Raw genomic sequence first — 11,872 nt, 5'->3', positions numbered from 1 at the left:
ACCGGCGAGGGGACCTCTCAGCTCTGCCACGAGCAGGCTATGTGTCCCTGGGGCCGGCCACCCCCTCTCTGGGCCCATCTCCTCCTCTGTGGCCAAGAGCTGATCTCCCACATAGTAATTCAGCCCCGCTCCTGTCCACTCCTGTCCACCCCGTCCACCCCCCGCGCGGTCCTATTTCTCCAAGACGCCTGCCGTGCTCTGCCACTAGGAGCCCTCTGGGAGGCTGTCCTCCCTGCGGCTGGCGGTGCGCGGCGACCTCCCGTGGCCACACGCGGGCATAACATGGCTCTGCAGCGCCTGTCCCCGCCGGGGCCCGCACGAGGGCGCTGGGAGGGCAGGCTGCGCTCTGCCTACACCCTGCTCTTCTCCAAGGCCCAGCCAGGCCCCCTCTTCAGGTTCATCAGGCCCAAGTGGGAAAAGGTGCGGTGGCGTTGAGTCAGACCCAACTGCCTTCTGATCTTCATTCACAGACATTTATTAAGCATCTACTGTATGCCCTTCCTGTGTGGGTGCTGGGGCAGCAAACTAACAGAACAGGCAGGTCCCCATCCTCACTGAAGTTAGGGTCCAGCCAGGCCCCAGCACCTCCACTTCGATCTCTGAGCCCCATACCTCCTCCCGGAAACTTGCCTGCTCAACAGTCCCCACCTGGCAGGGCTGCCGTGAGGATGGAGGTGCGGGGGCGGGGGGGACCTGGCCCAGGGCAGACAGCAGAGACGCAGCAGATCCCCACCCACCTCCTCCTCCACCCATCCGCACCCCCTTTGTCCAGAGGGCTATTCCAAGAGCTTCCACCTAGACCCCCAAGCACCTCCCCCCCATGCTGGCGTGCCTCTTCTGGGAGATCACGTTGGTGCTGACTCTCACTTTACCCTCCAGGGAAGGGGCCAAATTAATAGCATTTGACTGGGAAGCTTTTTTAAAAATAAGGATCCTTTCATAGAGCGAGGGGGCACTCTAAAATTTGTCTTTGAGGCTCCTTTGGATTTTCTGCTTAGAGGGTTTACTCGAAGCAGGGCAGTGCTGAGCCCCTCCTCCAACCCCCTAGCCAACCCAGGCCAGAGGACCTGGGCGCAGAGGAAAATGCAGGCAGGGCCTGTCCCTCCCAGCCCCCCGGGAGCCTGCTTAGAGAGCAAGAAGGGAGACCCTCGCACGTCTCCATTCCGTGGCTGGGAGTGTCACCTCCAGAGCAGAGACCCCCCCAACCCCGAGCCTCAGTCACCCTGGGAAGGGACATTTGCCATGCTCCATGTTTCACCACTCACACATCTGTGATTGCCCCTGGAGAGGCAGAGTGAAGACACTGAGGCACAGAGAGGTTAAGTACCCTGCCCGGGGTCACACAGCCACTGGGAGCTGAGCAGAGGGGTGGATCCAGAGCAGACTGTAAGTGCAGTGTTCTTCAGAGACCCCAGGCCCTTTTCACTGGACCATCTCTTTTGACTTTCAAAAGGTCCTGCGGACCATTTTTGGACGGAAGCCAGAGGAGGGAAGGGAGCTGGCCTCTAAGGGCAAGGCTCTGGGCCACCTTATCATTCCATCCGCACCGTGTCGTTAAGATGAGGAACAGAGGCCCAGGGAGGCAAAGCTACACCCCACCCCCCAGCCACCCAGCTCTCTCACAGGTGCGGGATTCTGTCTCTGGTGCTATGGGCAAGATGCCAAGACACCCCGACCGCAGGACCAGCAGGTCTCTGGCCTCGCATGAGGCTTCCAGCCGCTGAGCTCCAGGCAGAGGGCCAGGTAAGGAGTGAGCAAAGGGCCTTTCTGTCTCGTCTCGGGCTGACCCAGGGTCAGGAGGGCCCTGCCCACCTCTCCTACTTCTCTGACTTTGAGCAACACAGTTTGAAAGGGTGGCTTTTCCCCTGTAGGTGAGGTTCTGCGGCCAGATCTCTGGCAGCCCGGGAGTCCCCAGAGCGTAGCCCAGCTGGCAGGTCTCCTTGAGCTCACCCTGCCCCTGGGTTTCCCCGCCTCCACCCGGCTTCCCAGGGGTAGATTCCGCCCTGGCACTTGGCTCCGAGGGGGCCACCTGGCAGGTAGAAAGGGCATCTGCTTTCAGACCCTCTAGCCTCGCCATTCACCAGCCGCTTACCTTGGACAAGCCACTCAATTTCTCCAAGCCCAGCTTCCTATAAAGGTGATGATCAGCTTACGTCTCATGTTTCAGAGATTTCACTGAGCTAACAGGGGTTAGGAAAGTGCCTAGGGCCTGACCCGTGTGCATCCTTCTTTCCCTTTCTCCTGGGACAGAATCCTGGAATTCTGGAGGGTTCTCTCAGCCGTGGGCCGAAGGCTGAGTATCCTCAAGGTGATGTGAGGTGGCCCTACTGACAGAAAGTTCTGCAGAATCTTTCTTTTTTTTTTTAAAGATGTTATTTTATTTATTTGAGAGAGAGAGCACAAGAGCGGGGAGGGTCAGAGGCAGAGGCAGATCCCCCGCTGAGCAGGGAGCCCGATGCAGGACTCAGTCCCAGGACTCCGGGATCATGACCTGAGCCGAAGGCAGTCACTTAACCAACTGAGCCACCCAGGTACCCGTGCAGAATCTTCTTCACACCCCCAGGTGAGTGGGCCCACCTCACTGGGGCCCCTGGCCTGCGGAGGCAGTGAATCAAGAGTCCTCCTCATCTGAGCCGCCCCCTGAGGCCTTCCCCCCCACACTGTCGTCCACATGGACTGCATCCCCCTCTCCCTCCCGAGGAATCCTGTGTCCAAAGTGGACACAGAGTGCACCCGCTGTGAGCCGGGATTCCCCGTGCCAGCCCCAGCCGGAGCCTCACACACTGGCCCGTCTCTGGTGGGGGACAGGGGACAGTGCCAGTGACGAAGGCTGCAGAGGGCACAGGGTCCCATGAAGGGACACACAGCCCACCCTCGCATCCGGGGTGGGGGGGGGCTTCCTGGAGGAGATGCCATTGTCACTAGGATTTGAAGGATTTTTTTTTTTAAGATTTTATTTATTTGACAGAGACACAGCGAGAGAGGGAACACAAGCAGGGGGAGAGGGAGAGGGAGAAGCAGGTTTCCCGCCGAGCAGGGAGCCCGATGTGGGGCTCAATTCCAGGACCCTGGGACCATGACCTGAGCCGAAGGCAGACGCTTAATGACTGAGCCACCCAGGCGCCCCTAGGATTTGAAGGATTTAAGAGTGTGCGTGTGAGTTAGTGGAGTGTTAGCAGGAGAAGTGAGATGGGCCTCCAGGTAGAGGTCACAAGGGTGTGGAGGCTGGAAGCAGCACGAGGGGTGCGGGAATCGGAGGCAAGTTGCCAGGCTGTCACTGGAAACTGAGGACAGAAAGGAGCAGACTGGGGACAGGGGCTCGGGGAGGAGGCTCTGGGTGGGGCTTGTTGGCCTGAGTTGGTCCAAGGGGCGGGTCCCCTAATCTTGCCTCCCAGCTAAATGTGTCCTGCCCTGTGTTCACTTGTGCCCTGGACAGTGAGCCCGGGGGGCCGTGGGAGCTGGCTGGCAGGCCATCGTTCCGGGGCTGAAAGGGATCACGTGCTCTGTGGGCCATCTGGGTGTTGCCCTGTCCCTCAGCTTCTTCCAGGACACGCAGGAGGCCCGAGCCGACTCCAGCCCTCTGATGCCTGGGCTCCGGTCCCCTGCAGCACCAAAGGGTTCACGCTCTGCCGCTGGCCGGCCGGGTCCAAACCCTGGCGCCCCACTTACCAGCAGGAGCCCAGACCGGCTGCTCATGTTGTGTACTTGCTGGGTCTCGGTGTCCTTACGGCTGAAGTGGAGACAGGAAGACCTGTGTGCTGAGGCCCATAAGAGGTGCTCACGGCTGTGAGTCCCCTTCCCTGTGTTGCAGGACCTCCCTCCCTGCTGAGGCCAAGGGGAGGGACCTAGGCTGGCGGTGCCCTGCGGGGGGGAGGAGAGCACAGCTGAGGGAGGGGGGCGTAGGCACAGAACCAGATGCAGGAGGAGGTGGGGGGTCATGTGAGGCCATAGCATCCACCCACAGGTGACAGTCTGGGCACGCGCCACCAGGGCTGGGGGTGGGCATCTCACTGGGGGCTACGGGGCTGCCCCAGAAGGCAGGGAGCTCAGTGAGGGCGAGTCGGGAACCCATAGCCCTCGGAATCCAGGCTGGGCTGCTGTCAGGGACGGATAAGTTTGCTGATCCCTGGGGTGGGCGATGAGAAAGAACGATTGATTAGTCACTTTACCGTGATGGTCCTTTCCTCCCCTCAGCCACCCCAAGTAAGGTCACTATGTCCGTCTTACAGGCCAGGAAACGGAGGTTCACCGGCCCCCTGGCCAGCTACAGAGAGGGGTCAGGTCAACAGAATCTGGGCCCAGGTGTAGCTGGGATCTGGGGAAAGTGGCAGAAATCAGGGGTGGTACATGTACGGTCAGAGCCCAAGGGAGTCACTGCTTTATGGCAGAATGCGGGGGCGGAGGTCCTTCTGCCACTCCCCATCCCCAGCGCTTGAGTGGGCCGAGGCCGGTAAGGGACAGGAGCCGGGCAGCCTTTCCCAGGCCTGGGCCGCATGCGCCTCCGACTCCAGTACGGAGCCCGGGCTGAGCGGGAGCCCCAGACATCTGTGCCCAAACCTGTCCGGCCAAATGTATGTGGTGCCGCCCCGGAGCTGCTCCTGCTGCGAGAGCCAGAAGGCCAAGTGAGCGGGGACACACCTCTCATCTAGAAGAGCTCTGGTCAAGGCCACGGGCACCGGGTGTCTGCCAGGCCTCCCCCTCATGGTGCACGTGGCTCCTGTGAGCTCCCGGGCAGGCCCAAGGAAAAGAGAAATGTGCTCTGGATCCAGAAAGCTCTGGTTTTATCAGTCAGTGGCTATGTGACCTTGGACAGACCAACTACATCTCTGAGCACAAACACATCAGTTTTTTCATCTGTAAAATGGAGACAGCAATGCCCACCAGGGATGGTTGTTTTTCATTCATTCAAATGGTATTTGCTGAGCACCTACGATGCTAGGCACCGGGGAAGTAGCACAGTGAGTCGCTCTTATTAGGCAATGGTGGGCACCTTCCAGAAATCCAAGTTTCCAGATGCCAGCCAAGGGCCAGTCTTGAAAGCAGGCCTTTGTCGCAAGCCTGCTGTGTTCATTCTTTTCTGGGTAAGGTGGGGAGGGGAGACTATGAGGCCGGGGGGAGGACAGAGGCCACACCATGGGGGCCTTCTAGGCCAGGCTGGACTTGACCCAGGGCTTGATGGAGCCAGGGACGGGTGGTAAGCTAGAGGCAGCTGACAACGTACAGCCTGTGCTTAAGAAAGATTGTTCTGGAAGCTTTGTGGAGGCCAGAGGGAAAGTGTGGGCTGGGGGGAAGCTGGGAAGCTGCAGAAATCATTCAGAATCCAGTTCTGGAACCAGGGTTCTTAGGGGACGATGACAGCATGACAGGCCTTAAGGGGCAGAGGGACTGTCGGGTGGGGGGGGCACCACACTGAGGGGTCCCAAGGGGAGAGGTTGGAGCCTAGGGAGGGGAGCAGAAGGGGGTGCAGGATCCAAGGGGCGGGTCCTGGGAGGGAGGCTGGCAGTTAGGGGTGAGGTGTGGGGTGGGGCAGGGACCCAGTTCTGAAGGGTCTGGGATGAGGGTGACAGCTGGGGAGGGGCTGGAAGAGGAAGACCGAGAAACTGCCTGAATTTCAAATAACCACAGCCACCTTGTCCCCAGGAGGAAAGCTGCCAATACAGGAGAAGGATGGATTAACAGAGAAGAGAAGTGGGGGCTGGAACAGGAAGGCGGGGGAGAAAACAGGAGAGTTTGGAGCATTCCAGACACAAAGGAGAAAGAGATGTGACCTGCAGGACCCTCAGAGCCTGTGTGGCAAGAGCTGGGGAGCCAGTCAGGGGGAGAGAGAGGAGGGAGGCTAGAGCAGGCTCAGGTCAGCGCCCCCCACCCCAACACCCCGTGTGCGCTGTCCCCGTGTGGCGGGCACCGGACCGGGTGCGCAGACAGGTAACTCACTGCCCGTCCTGGGGGCTGGACAGGTTCGGGCTGGGGTGGCCGGGGTACAAACGGGAGGGGGGGCAGCCACTGCCAGCCAGGACGGCTGAGCCGGGGATGGACTCTGGAACGGACCCCTGCCGCGGCCACAGGAGCACGCTGAGGCTTGCCTGAGGCCATCATGTCATCCCCAAGTGACAGCCCGAGACGGCTGTCCATGCTATACGCACGCGGGCACGTGCACACGCGCTCCACACACACTCGCCCCCAGCTGCTAGAGGCGAGTCTTCTGGACCCCATCCCTCTCTGCTTCCCCCCACCCTTCTTTAGCATCAAGAAGTCAAATGTCCTGACCCCCAGGGAGCCGTGGCTGCAGGCTGGGCTGGACACGGGGTCCAGGCGCATGGACCAGGGCCCTTGGGGGTGTTGGCAGAGAAGCTACCGGCTGGTAGGACTGAGCCGGGCAGAGGACCACGTGTGGGCCCTGCGGGCCCCGCCCCACCTGTGTGCCACCAGAGTCAGCCAGCCGGATCCCCCCACACCTGGGCAAGTACAGACCTCCAGGAAGCAGGGGCCGTGGGGGCAGGGGGAAGGGCACAGGGGAGCTGAACAAACTGGGGTCCCCAGATTGAAATGCCCTCGGCCATGGGCAGAGGCTCCCAAGTCCCGCACCCTCTCTGGGAACCACACCGAGTGACTCACGATGACGGAATGTTCCTCCCTGAGCAAGCTGCCCTGCTGACAGCCGGGGCCGCATGAGGAGGGCCCTTCTGAGGTCTGTCCCTGCGTGGGAAAGCCATGCTGGCCACACCAAGAATAGCACCGCCGTGAGGACAGCTGCCCCGGGGTCCCCGTGCAGCTCCGCCCAGCCTCGTCACAGCCACCTGGAGGGCAGGGCAGGACGGCAGTCCCTCCCCCTGCCCCGCGGAGCAGGCCTGCCGGGGGCTGCAGCCCTGGAGGAGGGAGGCCCGGTGAGGGGTGAGTGGCGGAGGATTTGTTGACGTTGGGGAGGGGCTGGGGTGCTGCTGAGGCTTCTCACGTTAGCCCAGGGGACACGGGCAAAGAGTCCAGTGATGGCTGGGAGGGGGCAGAGGCTGTCCCCACACAGTGTGCCTGGTGGGTCCGGCCATGTCCCCTGAGCCGAGTGCTCGCCCTGGTGCCCCCTCTGTCCCCTGGCTACTCCTCTCGCCCTGATTCAGGTCACTGTCTCTGGCAGCTTCCCTGACTCCCCAAATCTGGGCGAGGGGAGTCACAGCCCGTCCCTCCCTTACACGCAGCAGGCACAGCGCCAGGGCCCGCAACACACTTCGGGCCCGCGGAAATGCCTTCATTATTTTTTCAATCAGAAGGAAAAAAAAAAAATGAGTACAATCCAGCCTGGATTATGTTCTCCTTTATACCAACACAGCCACAAAATAGAATTTTTAATATTTTTATGGAGGTCAAATAAATAAATAAATAATCTTAAAAAAAAAAAAAAAAAAGAGGCTGTCTCTCCAAAAAAAAAAAGATATTTTTATGGAGGAAGGGGCCCATGAAAGTGATACTGAGGCCTTGATCATGGGGGCCCCTAGAGGCCTGTGTCCCTCCTGGGGCCCCACTGTGTGACCTGCTTCCTCACGCCCTTCTCCAGCAGGGCCGGGTCCTACTCCCTGGCAAAGCAGGGATGCAGCAGGCCTAGAATACATAGATGCTTGTAAATTAAAAAGTAGTTAACACTGATGGAGCACTCACTCTGTGCCAGGCACTGGGCTAGGCTTCTAGGAAGTAGACACATGAATGTCATCCCCATTTTACAGATGAGAACATTGAGGCTGAGAAAGCCTAAATGGCCCGCGCTGTTCACCTGGAGCGTCTGAGTGTCAAGCCTGCGCTGGGAACCACTGGCCCAGCGATGTCCCCACAGCAGGTAGAGCAGCAGTGGGGGTGTCAAGGGGCTGAGAGTCCTTTCCAGGAGAGACAACCTCATGGGGATATTGGGCCAGTCCCTCTAGATGAGCCCATGAGTCATGACCCGTGGAGGCTCCAGCGCTACCCCTGACTCTCCTTCTGACCCCGGAGGCGCGGCAAGCCATTCCTCCAGGCACCCAGGTGCTGTGCGGGGGCCAATGAGTGACTCATCGAAGCTTACACTGAGGGCTCGTGCTATCTGTAGGGGCCGTGGGTGACTGTTAGTCCCATTCCAGAACACAGCGTGGGACATGCCTGCATAGAGGGGATGGGGAACGTGGGAACATGGTGCAGGAGCCATTCTTTCTGCCTTGGGAACTTGGAGACAGGGAAGGAAGCCTCCATGGGAGAAGTGCTATCTGAGCCCATCCTTGAAAGCTTCGTAGTATCTCATCAGGCAGAAAAATGGGGAAAGGGCATTCTAGGCTAACACACAGCCCGAGCAAAGGTGTGGGAGTGGGAGGGGCCCTGGGTGAGGCCGAGGAGGGCTCAGCTCTGGGGAGCGCAAGTGGGGCGCTCAGGGCTCTGCGGCCACCACCCTAGGGAGTGGGGTGTTTGAAGATCGGGGAGCTGCAGTGAGGCAGTTAGTTGATACATGTTTATTGAGCAGTTCTTAGGAGCCTGGCTCTGTAATAGGCGTGAGGGGACCGAGATGACTTCAGGCACGCTCACCCATAAGAGCCTGGCTGGCCCGCTTACTAACCTGGACCCAGCACCTTTCCTTCCTCGGACTGGCCTTCCCCTTCCATAAAACAGGTTTTACTGGGCTTGTCACCAGATGACAGAGCTCTTTGAGGTCTTGGGATGAAAGATCCCGTAAATATGGAGCCCTGTCGCCAGCCGGGGCAGGGTGGAGTTGGGAGCCCACATCAGATCCCTGACAGGATAGAGAAACAGCCCCTGGGGGGTGGGAGGGCACTAGGATCCTCTGACGTTACCCCCCTCCACAGCTGCCAAACGTGTTCCTGCTGCCAGGAAGCCTGACATTAAAGTCCTCCCCATCCCGCCCCCAGCAAGGACACTGCTTGGGGTGATTAAATGAGAGACGCCAACACCCTGTCTGCTGACCCATGCTGACAGCAGGGAGGGAGAAGTAGAGGTGGCCTTGGCAGCAGTGAGGTGACTAGAGGCTCTGCTGTCGCTTTCATGTTCCTCTGACACGGGCACATTGAGTCCCTGGCACACGAGTCTGGAGCTGGGGCAAGCAGACAGGTACACAAGTCATCCCACCTCCATGTGGGACGGTCACGTCTCCCCAGCGTGACCATGAGTCCAGGACAGACCAACAGCCCAACCTCCTCGACTTCCCAAAGATCTCCGGCGGCAAAAGCCCTTTGTGTTGAAGCAGTTTCTCTCCTCACTTGACCTCACACACGAGGAAACAGAGGCCAGAGGGCCTTGCTGACTTGTCCAAGGTGACGCACAGGACAGTTGTAATTATTCACGTGAGGAAAATGGCTCCGAGAGGTCAAGTGGCCACCCCAGGATCACGGGGCAAGCAAGCGGGGCACGTGGCCTGGAGCCAGAGCTGCGGGTCCCACTTTGCTTTTTATCATCCCTACACGGACGTGAGACTTCCTATGGCTGCTCTGGGTGAGAGCAGAAGAGTGCTCAGTGGTCCGGGGGGGCCCCCCGCAGGCCGGGGCTGGGGCAGGAGCCCATTTTGGCTCCCCTGGCTGAGCCGTCTGTTTCTCACATCTCCAGCAGAGCAGGCAGGGCGCCCAGGGCCCACGATACGGAAATGGTTTCATTTTCATCCTTTTAACATCAGAAGAAAAACTCCGTACAATCATAATAATATTTACGAATGAATCAAGCCTAGATTGCAGTCATCTTTCTGCCAACGTGGTCCTAACATATATGTTTAAATTTTTTTTTTTTTTAATAAAGGAAGGGGCTGCCAAGGCAAAAGGGCCTGGTGACAAAGAAAGCCATCACGTGGCCCCCACTGCAGGGGCTGCATGGTCAGCCACTGAGATCTTGTTCCAGGGGACGAAGGGGTCCGCCTCCCGCCCCGCCACTGGGTATGAAATGATGAGGAGAGAAGGAGGAGCAAGAACGGGGCGGAGGCCAAGAGGAGAAGACTGGCCACATGAATGGCAGCCACGCAGGGAAGAGCCCCGAGGGAGGGAGAGTTGCTGAGGGAGCCGGGGGAGATAGGTGAGGGGCCGAGAGAGGGGGAGACGGGTCTGCGTGTGATGGGTGGCACGGCACAAACACGGGACACCCGAACAGTGAGGCCAAGAATTTCTCCTGGCTCTCACTACTTCCCTGTGGCTGTGGTAACAAGTTGGCACAAATTGAGTGACTTAGAAGCAACAGAAACGTATTCTCTCACAGTTCAGAAGACCAGAAGTCCGAAATCAAAATCACTGGACCGAAATCCAGGTGTCAGCAAAGCCGTGCTCCCTCCCGAGGCTTTAGGGGAGAATGGGGTCCTTGCCTCTTCCAGCTTCTGGGAGCGGCCAGCATCGCTTATCCCATGACAACATCGCTCCAATCTCTGCCTCCGGGGTCCCGCTGCCCTCTCCTCTTCTCTCCCTCTCTCTTGAAGAACACTTGTAATTACATGTAGCGCCACCTTAATAATGCAAGATAATCTCCCTATCTCAAAAGCCTTCATTTAATGGCGTCTGCAAAGATTCACCACTTTCACTCACATGCACAGTCTCCAGGGATTAGGACCTAATATCCTTGGGGCCATTATTCACCTTCTGCTGGCCCAGAGAGGCAAGATGGTTCAAGAGGGACCTGCCTCCAGCCGGCAGAAGGCACGCCCCAGGAAAGGGTCCTTCTGCCAGGATCCTCGGAGAGTGAAACAGGCCTGCAGGGGCGAGGGTGAGATATGGACACTGCGCTGGAACTGACGAGGACAGGACTGGGGAGTTAAGCGCCCAGGTGAGAAGGGGTCAAGAGAGGCCCCTGGGAAGCTGGCCCTACATCTGATTTGCGTTCTCATTTCACTCATTCCACGGGCAGCAGATACTCAGACGTGAGCCAGGCCCCGTGCGGGGTCCTGGAGAGTCAGCCCTGTCCTCAGGGTCTAACCCTTGTCTTCAGGATGCTGCAAGTGCAGGTGAGGACCCCCTCTTTTCCAGGGGGAGCAGTAGAGGCCCAGGAAGGTGGGTCGTTTTTGTCTGGAGTGCTAAATTGTTAGCCCAAGGGTTTCACTCTTCCTCAAGCCTCTACCTCCCCCCCCCCCACCGCACCTTCCTGTCCTGTCTCAGTGATTTTGTAATTTCTTGTCTCTTCCTCTTGGTGCTTTAAAAGTGAAATAACCAGTTACCCCTAGAAGAACTTGCACAGGAAATGACTCCTCCCGAGCTGTGCACTTGTGCATCTGTAAAGTTGGCGGGAGGCGGGCTGCTGGAGTCTGGCAGCATTTGACCCGCTCAGTATCTATCTATCACACGAATCTGAGTGAGGGAGAGGAAGAGGTAACCAGCCTTGCCTTCTCAGTATCAAATGTAGCAAAATGCCTCCTTAAAGTGGAGAAAAACTTCTGCAGTGAAACTTGGGGGCCCTGGGAGCAGACGGGGAAGTGACGGAGCCTTCTGCCATGTCTGGAATCCCAAAATCAACCCTAAAGCGGAAAAATCAGACTTGGACGTGAAGAGAATCTCCTAATCTCAATTCTGCCTCTTTCTAGCTGTGACTTTAAGCAAATCCCTTAAAACCTCTATGAACCTGTTTCCTAATCTCTAAAATGGTTGTAGAAATGCCTGGCTAAAGGGACAATTACGCATGCGCCAGGCGTTTAGCAAGCCTTCAACAATCCACTAACAATCCACTAAGGGCTAACTATCGCTACCCCTCCAGGTGGGCCTGAGGTCAGGGGTCTTCTACTCTCCTTGCTCCCCACTTCCTTGGGCCATCCTCGGAGAGGCTGTGTCTCCCCAATCACCCGATGCCTTTAAGGCCCCGGCACCCGGGCTTGCGGAGTCGGCTTGCGGGGCGCTGGGACGCCGCGGCCGGAAGGCCACGGGTGGGGTGAGGCGCACGAGGCCGC

Source organism: Phoca vitulina, unplaced genomic scaffold, assembly GCF_004348235.1.
Source record: "Phoca vitulina isolate PV1807 unplaced genomic scaffold, GSC_HSeal_1.0 scaffold19, whole genome shotgun sequence".
NCBI lineage: Eukaryota > Metazoa > Chordata > Mammalia > Carnivora > Phocidae > Phoca > Phoca vitulina.
This window is presented reverse-complemented; position numbering follows the sequence as displayed.